Genomic DNA, 9,963 nt, shown 5'->3' on the forward strand with positions numbered 1-9,963 from the left:
TCCTTCCTGGAAAAAGGAGAGGTAGATGAGAGATAGGATTTAGTAATCCTAGTGAGGAAACTTTGACTATTAAAAGTCATGAGATGTGTGGTGTGAGGAATAGTGAGACTACTTTAAAAGAATAGTGAGATTAAGTTTTATTTTCTATATGTTTGCAGGTGCTCAGAGTACTAAAGAAACAGATGTTGAACAATGGTCTGTTGAACCTCAAGTAAACCCTGATGTACCAAGGGCTATTAATCTCCCTCCAAGTCTAAGTACTGATACTTTCTTGCAGTCCATACATTCTACTATTTCACCACATGAGATAATCCCTGTTTTTGTTCAAAAATAGTCCATTTACTCTACTTTACCATCACCTGAGAAAATCCATGTTATTGCTGAAGGTGTAGTAGCACAACAGTCCATTCATAAAGTTTCATCCAATTCAGAATCACCACAGCATTCTACAAAAATGAAGTTCTGGAAGTTCATTTCGAAGCTCCAATTTATTTATCTACAAAACTTGAAGATGTGGAGTTCACTGCTGAAGGTGTGGAAGCTTATGAGGCTACTGGATCACATATTGCAGCAATTTTTAATTCTATTATACATGTTGAAGCTGGTGATGAAGTTCAAAAATTAGTGCAAAATCCAGTTACTATTGAAGAATCTAATGATAGTGAAGAAGCTAATATTTCTAATGCTATTATAGATCCTAAGGATGATCTTTTCTTACCTGAAGGTATGCCTATGCATGTGAGACAACAGAAAATGAAAGAGTTAGATTCTAAGAAGGACAAGGATTATTTTGATAATCTCTGGAATGCTCATTGGAAAGATAATACGTAACCTATTTCCAGAATAAATGTTGTTGCGCATCTGGAAACAGCAGAATAGAAGATTATGAATCCTGATATGTTGAATCATCTGAAAGCATCAACTTTAGTTGTCAGATCCTTACATACATCTCAAGAAGCAACTACTACTCAAATCAATCATATCAAATAATCATTGATTGCTTCAAGGTTGACTACTCATCAGGAAATTCAGAAACAAATTACACTAATAGTTGTCAGGAAAACTGTAATTGAAGCCAGTCAAGCTAGATTGGAAGCTAAACAAGCTTAAATGTTTGATCAATTTACAGAAGTATAGAATTCATTCGAGTTGATTATTTCTCTACTGCTTGGTGATAATTCCAAAAAGGGGGAGAAAATTATTAAATCTAAATGCAAACAGCTGACATTGACAAATACTGATGATAAAAATCATGATGGAGGTAATAAGGGGGGATAGAAGGATAATGAAAGGAGAATAGGTGAAGAGCTAGTTGGAGTTAGTGGTTCATCAAAAGCAATCACTAGATTTCATTCTAGACAAGGTAGAGAGAGTAAAAGAAATGAAATAAGAGTAGAAGATTTGAATCTGACTACAAATATGCAACAATCTTTACAAGTCATAACTGCTGATAATGAAGACCAGGGTATTCTGGAGATAGAAGCCGGTGCTGAAGCAAGTCAATATCTTCAAACTCTGAAAGTAAAAGGAAGAAAGATAACTCTATTCTATAGGGATTCAATTATTTGACTCTAAGGTGAGTAGAAGAATCTTTGCAAGAGAAAATCATGGAGTTGATCTTAAATAGCCAAGGCAAATGGAGGAAGACTTCAAGAATTCCATGAAGACAGCAAATGCTTATATTGCTGGTATTTCTCAAGTACTTTATGAAGATGATCCTTCTAATAGACCAACCAGAGGTGTAGTTATAAGGGAAATCAGTCAGGCAGAAGATGGAAGATCTCTCAGATCACAAGTTATTATAACTGCTGACAAGAAGCTTAAAGAAAAAGAGAAGATAGAAGAGAAGTCAAAGATTTTAAAGCCTAAAGATAAAGTCGTTGTAAAGAAGAAATCAGTATCTAAAGAAACTAAATCTCAAATACTGATAGATCCAATCTGTACAGTAGCTCAAGCTTATGATACTGAAGAAAAATGTGAAGAAGAAGAAATCATCCAAGCTCACCAAAGAAGGAAGATTTTTGGAGCTAACTGGGCTGATGAACTGAAATTAACCTCTGACATTGCTCAAGTTAAGGAAGCAGTTCAGAATAAAGAGTAAATTCTAATATTCACAGAAACAAGATTGAATATGCATACTTGATTCCTGTATTTGGATAGTGTTGACATCATCAATTGAAACTTATCCATATTTCCATAATGAACAGGTTGGGGGAGATTGTTAGGAGCAAATGATGATATCAAGCAGAAACTATCAGAAGTTTACATCAGAACTTATATATAAACGGATGATGATGATGATATCAACAGATGATGACATCAACGGATGATAATATCAACGGATGATGATGTCAATGGATGATGTAATCAGTATTTGTCACATCAGTTGATCTTCGAAAAGGAAAAAGAAACAGGAACTCAAGGCGGTGAAGGACTTTATCTCAGAAGCATTCTATTAGGTTTCCTTGTTGTTGATAGAATAGGATTCCTTATACAATGTGTAGTTTTGCTCTATATAAAGCACATATTAGGTTCATGCTATAAGCATTGTGACATTGTTATATCTTTCACATAACCTAGCAGCTCTCAAGGATATTTGTTCATCCTTTCGAGAGAGTACGTTTATAATAAGATTTTATCTGTTAATATAAAAACTGTTGATTTTGTTAAAGCTTAGTTGAATTGATTCAGTTAACTATATTCACCCCCCTACAGTTAATTAAGGGCCTAACATATGGTGAACACCATCTATCTCCATGACTTAAACCATAAATGGAACAAGAAGTTCATGGTCGTTGAATGAAATGGTAGAGACTGGGGGATGTACTTCAGACATGACTTTAGCAGCCCAGTTGATAGTTCCCATTTCATTCTTAATCTTTCGGATGCCAAGCTTCTAGCCCGAGATCTCCTCATTGATGATGACGGGAAAACCCCTTATTGGAATTTTGTAACAGAAACAAAGCTCGTCGAAGCTGGCCTTAAAAGCCTCTCTATAGAGGGTATTTATTTTCGTTTCTGCTTAATTTTGTGGAAGTTTATTCTTATATCTGCTTTCTTTTCTTCTTGTTTCATCAGTTGAGGCTCTCGATGCCAATGTCAACATGAGCGACGCTGTTACGGGTAGAATGGCCAGAGATGTAGCTAAGAAGGTCAACCGTGTTCCTAAGATTTCTGCCTTTCTTGAGGCGTCGGGATCCAGTTAGAAAAGGACTAAAGACTTTTATTACAATGCAAGGACACCTTTTGAACCAGGATGGGGTATCTCTACCAATAACTCTATGCTCAGCAGTTTGGGCCTTGCCCTTGAGTGGTTGAAGAACTGCATCACTCCTCCTGACCTCCTGTTTATCTCTTCCGGTGAGAAGCTTCTCGAGGCCGAGATGTTGGGGGTTCAAGCCTTGTACCAGGTACACTTCTCCTTTTATAAATTTTGTTTAAGTGCACTTTTTCTTAGAACTTGAAAAATGTTATAGGAATCACTCCTCCGGGATTCGGCCCTTCTTACTTAAACTTTTTATAACTCTATTCATGTTTTCCTTGTCAGGCCAATGCCTACTTCGCGGCGTCCTCCACCCAGGCTGTCAAGATGAGAGGCGACTATATTGCACTACAGACTTCCATGCACAAAATGACTATCTCCTCGGGGGAGTGGGAGTCCAAAGCTCATAAAGCAGAGGGTAAGCTTACTGTCATGGAGAGCAAATATGCTAGTTCGGATGAGAAGAGGAAGAGGGAATGGAAAGACCTCGTGGGAGCGTACCAGAAATCCTGGATGTTCACCAAAATGATGGATGAACATGATGATGAGATGCGCCCTACTAACCTGGCCATAGGTTGGAAGAGGGGAATCAAAGATGCTCAAGGCGTATAGCCGGATGTGGTCGACCCGAGTCTTCTATCTTGCCCTTGGAAGCTACCCGTCATGGACCCATCCGGATGCACGAGGCTCCTTGCATGAGGTCTCAATCACGCTCTAGCCATAGTGGTTCTGGTTCCAAGGGTAAGGCCCCCTCGGGTAGACCTAACTTCTGAGCAGCCCTTCGTGGGAAAATCAGGGAGCCTATTCCAGGGAGTAGCTGTTCTTTTTCTTCTTCGGAGGGCTCGGATATTTGGAACAAAAATTCTGTAGGAATACCTCATTATTGCATTATCATCTTTCTCGGTATTAATCTCTTCTCTAGTAGTTGGCTCTCTACCTTCATTCATCACTTTTTCTTGACACAATATGATATTTTCCAATAATTCAGGCTGCATTGCAATCTCAATAGCTTTTCGGTACCGGCTCCGGTTACCTTCACTTTTATTTCCATTTTCTCAAAATCTCTTATCAACTCTCCCGAAGAAATTACCATCTTGAGTCTCTCCTTTCTACTAAGGGTGTTAGCCACCATATTGGCTTTCCCTGGATGATAAAGAATCTCATAATAGTAATCCTTGATTAGCTCTAACCACCTCCACTGGCGCATGTTGAGATCTTTCTGCATGGAAATATACTTGAGCTCTTATGGTTTGTGTAAATCTTGCACTTATCTCCATACAAGTAGTGCATCCAATCTTTAGGGAAAAACTATTGTCGTGAGCCCAATATCATGGGTGTTATATCGAATTTTATATTCCCTTAATTGTCTTGACGCGTACATGATTACCTTACCGTGCTAGATAAGCACGTACCCTAATCCCTTGTACAAAGCTTCACTATAAATCACAAAATCTCCTTGTTCCCTTCGGCAAAGCCAACGCAAGAGCTGTCACCAATATTTTCTTCAGTTCTTAGAAGATGTCCTCGCATTCCTCTATCCATTTGAACTTCTCAGTATTACGTGTAAGTCGTGTTAAAGGGGCTGCGATCTTTGTAAAATCTTGGATGAACCTACGGTAGTAATCGACCAATCCTATATCTGGTAGTCGCCCTGACTACGGTCATCATTTCCTCAGCAATCATATTTTCAGTCTCGTCAGGATGCTTCACGGGATCCTCATCAGTAATAACCCCTTATAGGATAACATCCTCAACCGCTACATCCTTAATATGAACATCATTTAGTCCCTCGTTAGGGTGCTCCATTGGATCCACAATCTGATCTCCAATATGTACTAAAACATCATCATGTTGTTGCTTCCGAACCTCAGGGTTCGGTGCCCCGCTATCCTACACAATAATGAACTATGCTACTACCACGATATTTATAAGGGTTCCTGTAAGGGTTTTAACTGTCAGTACTACATTAGGTAGTCTAACTAAGAACTTGGCAAGAGTTCTTATTATCTTAATGAACTTATTATTTTAACGACACATCATCTCTGAGGTTTATAAAACCTGGCTCTGATACCATTTTTGTAACACCCCAAAATCCGGGGTCGGGGATCCGGGTTGTCACGAGTTCCATTTCCCTTAATAACACTTAATCTTAATAAACAACCAACTACTGCGTACTGTGACCTCACAATATACACACACACACCACAAGTTATAGTCTCAGAGATGAATACCAAAATAACACAAGTCATTTTATTCCACAATTATAAGACATTACACCTCAGAAGGGTTTCTAAATAAATTTACATTTCTTTGCCATTATTACAATTCATAAATATACATAAGTCTGGTACATCAAAAGTTGAAAACCTAGCCTATTGGTAGTTCATACCTCAGTTACAGTGGCATCAACGCCTACAGGAAACTACGGAACATTTCCTATCCGCTCGCAAATTGGGAGCTTGGTCCTATTCATCTTGTCTAGTTGTTATTATGTGATGAAAGAATAAAGCAAGGGTGAGAAATAAGCCCACCAAAATAACATGTATAGTAATTAACAATATATGAGCCTTCTCATAGTACTCATGAAAGTTTTGGTCCAGCAAAAATGAACCAAGTTTGATATCTTAACGCGCCCAAGTCGCAAAATAATCAGTATATATGTATATATACTTTTCAAAATCTGTGAAATCCTCTTCCATGTATAATATACACAGAGTTCCAATTTATAACTGTATAAAAATATGGTTTTAAGTTGATCTCATATATCTAACCTTGTCTCAATGTTTTTCTAAAAATCTTTGTCATGCATAAGATAATCTTTTACTAGATATAAGTTGAAAAGATGAAGTCACAAGATACTCCCATATACTTATATCTTTTCCGAATACTACTTGAACTACCACCGTTCAAGGTAGAATAAGTGTCAAAAGTTCATCACATAGATAAGCCTAGAAGATAAGACTTGAATATAATCAATCTTTGAAATATCATTTAAAAAAATTGAATATACAAGATACTTCATTAATTCTCGATATATATATATATATATATATATATATATATACGTATATCTATATCTCATACACTCCTTGAAAACCTCTGTCATGAAAAGTATAAACAGAATTGTAATATCCAATGAATTTGGAAAGAAGAAAACTTTGGCATAAATCCAATATCTTGTTGAACAGGAAAGATACCAATTAAGTCACTTTCTCTACTAGTAGATGGATGAATTTCTCGCTGGTCATCACCCTGGCCGCTTTAGGACCTCGCGCTAGACCGTTACCCGGCCACTCACGCGTTGATGGACTGTCACCCAGCCTCTTACACCTTGATAGACCGTCATGTCGCTTATGCTGACTCATTTAGATGGACTTACTTCCCGAATGTTGGGCAAGTAATCAAAAACTTTTTTATCAATCTGCAACCTCGTTATGAATATAAAAACGTATCACAGAGCCGGATCCCTCAGATTGTTTAGCAAGTATTCAAGTCCCCTTCGAAATGAAGATCTTTAATTTGAAAACAAGTTTTGAGATCTGCTCTAACCTTTAAAATCATTTTGAAGACTCAAAAATATTTTTGAAAGCGTCTAGAATAAGATGATTTGATTGAATAAATCAATTCCAAGATAATCAAAGAATATCTGAATATTATGCTATAAATAATATTCCAATAACGAATAGCTTTTATCAAAGAGAATAAAGTAAACGTTTTGAAAATAACTTTCTGAAAATATTTATGGTAAGAATGATTGACGATATCAATCATTTCTCGAATACTTGGTGAATAACGAAACATTATTCTTTAAGAAAATAAAGATAATTTTTAATAAAATAAATGGAGTTATAAGTCCTCGAATGAATATTCAAACTAATATTCACTTATAATTTAAAACTATCGAATAAACATTATTCGATTAATAGTTTTGAAAACTATATATATATATATATATATATATATATATAATATACTTGGGAACATCGCCTCCCGGTTTAGAAAAATGTTAAACTTTGGATCCCCTATACTAAGGGTATACGCAAATAATGTTTATCTCTAGCAGATGATTGACCTAGAGATTGAAACAATTGCGTCAAATACAATAATGATTTTGGTAACCTCAATTCTTCTGGAATGAATGAATCTCGACGGAGAGGAAAAAAACGATATGTTATACCCCGTTTGTTCAACCTATCATCTAGCAAACCTGGTCTTCCTACTAAGGGGTCGTAGTAGACATGTTTAGTTCTCCTTGAAGCCTCCCTATATAATCTGGTTGTATGACGCCATTAAAGAAATCACGACTCTGTACAATTGGCAAGTCTTCGCTAAGGTTGTAATAACTCTTAGGTATAAAGATTGGCCAGTGCTATGCTCTATAAGGAGTCAAGCTATGCTTTGTATATTTCTTTTTGTGTAGCTAATGCAGCAGCAAGTTGAGAGCAGGATAAACAATATTATTGCAGCTCAGTGAGGATGGGCTTGATATAGATCTGCAGGCTTTTGCTTGAATTCCATCTCTAGTTGGGGGTTTCGGTTCGAAGGGTGCTAAGACACTGTGATCATTCATTCTATTTTTCGGTCGAGTTTCCAAACTCATTTTAGAGAGAGATCGCCTTATCAACTAGAAGGAAAGGAATATTTTAAATAATGAATTCGATCATTCGAGGGATGATGGCCCTGCACCGCTCCCAAGCTCAACCTCAAATTGGCCTAGGCGAAGTGTACAATCCAGGTATTAAGCAATTTATAACAATTAAATCAACAATGAGATATCAAGATTATGAAACATGCATATATATATATATATATATATATCATATCAACATGCTCCAATATATCGCAAGATTTGCTATTAACAATCATGCACTTATCACAAGATAGTTCATATACATATATACATCACAACAACAGTTATACGAGTAGAAAACTTGCTTGAGCGATCCGGGGTGGAAATGGGTCTAGGATGAGTCTGGTAACCTATAAACAACATATAATCCTTAATTAAACCACGTTCACTTAAGAAACTAGACTTTATCCACTTAGACCCTAACGCTCGCTTTTGCGCCTAACGATTTATAATAGTTGCTCGAGTACCCTCGGTTCCACCATTTTTAAAAAATTAAATGTTAACTGTTTTAAGGTGACTCTTTCGTGATTACTCTACCAACTGACTAATTAACCTTACATAATTGTTTCATAATCCAATTAGTCTTTTAAGAGACTTAAACAAGGTCTCAAAGTTAAGCGAGGGGTAAAGGTTTGTTCACAAAACGCCGTTAATTAAAATGGTCGTTTCTCCTAAACCGTACATCGGATCCCAGCAAAACATATATCAAAATGAAGCTTAAAACACAACCTATCTAGGAATGGAAGTTGTTAGTTCTTAGCAGTGGTTGTTCGGGTCCAAAAGTTATGCACAAAATAGTTAAGGAAAATCGGGCATTACCACGGCTATAACATAACGATTTCTAAATTTTACCAACACCGAATCAACACCAATCCAACCACAACAATTCAAAAATAAACCACAAACAACCCAACATCCTAATCACCATTATCATCCAAGCTAACCAAATTTAAAACTAAGGGTTCAAGAGTTTATACCTTCCTTGGAGTGCGGAGAATTACTAACAAGTCTCTAGGAACCTCTAACCATCTCTACCAAGCTTGTATCTTAAAGATAACATAAGAAAAGAAAATGTTAGTTCTTGAAAACATTATTCATCAAGAACTTTGAGGAATTGTTTAACTAAGGAATCCTTGGGAGCTTGGCTTCAAACTTATAGCATAACTAAGTTATGAAATATAGGATCCAAAGAAACAAACCTTGTAATTTTCCATGGCCTAGATCTTGAGTTTTGAAAATCTATATCTCCATTTCTATGAAAAGGTCAAATGGAAGAAGAAGGATATGGGGGAGAGATTTTGCTTGCTTGGTTTGCCTTGGGAAATGAGAAAGAAATGCTTGGTGGAGGATGAATCTTGAACAAATATCTTGATAAAGTGGTGACATCACTTGCTTATGTCATTGCGTGCATTATTCCTTTCCCACATGTCACAATCTCATGGTGTGAGGGTGTATTAACTTACAACCACATGTTTTAGCTTCTCTTGGAAGCTTTCTTCCCATGCTACTTGCATATGCTTGCCCCTTGGTCTTTTATTTGTTTTACAGTTCGCTTAACTCTCGTTCTCGTTAATCATTTGAAGGATCATATCCAGAATCTTATTACTTAGGCTTTCCTAAACCTTTCATAATATTTTATATTTCTTTAATGATCCTCTCTTATAATACTTGAATTAAAATCCTTTTAATCATGTAACATTATACTCAATTCTTTCAGTATCTGGTGGATTTTCGGGAAAATTAATGTGTTTGAATTCGAATTCTGATGACTTTTACATAAACTCATTTACTTTATGGAATACTAATATGATCTCAGAATATCCATTAAAGAACCTCTACATAGGATATTCAGATAATTTTACTCAATCAGCAATATCATCAAAAGTTACTATTTATCAGAGTTTCAAAAATTTCCGAAAATTCCTAAAAAGGATTCCGTCCCGGAATCAGATAGAAAACAGTTAGGGATACTTTCCTAGCATTGCACTTTCTAACTCTCAGGTCAATTTTCCCACATTATGGTTCTACCACCGAAATTTGACCAGTTTCATAACCCTGTTCCTAAGCACTT

This window comes from Apium graveolens, chromosome 8 (assembly GCF_009905375.1).
Source record: "Apium graveolens cultivar Ventura chromosome 8, ASM990537v1, whole genome shotgun sequence".
Classification (NCBI taxonomy): Eukaryota; Viridiplantae; Streptophyta; class Magnoliopsida; order Apiales; family Apiaceae; genus Apium; species Apium graveolens.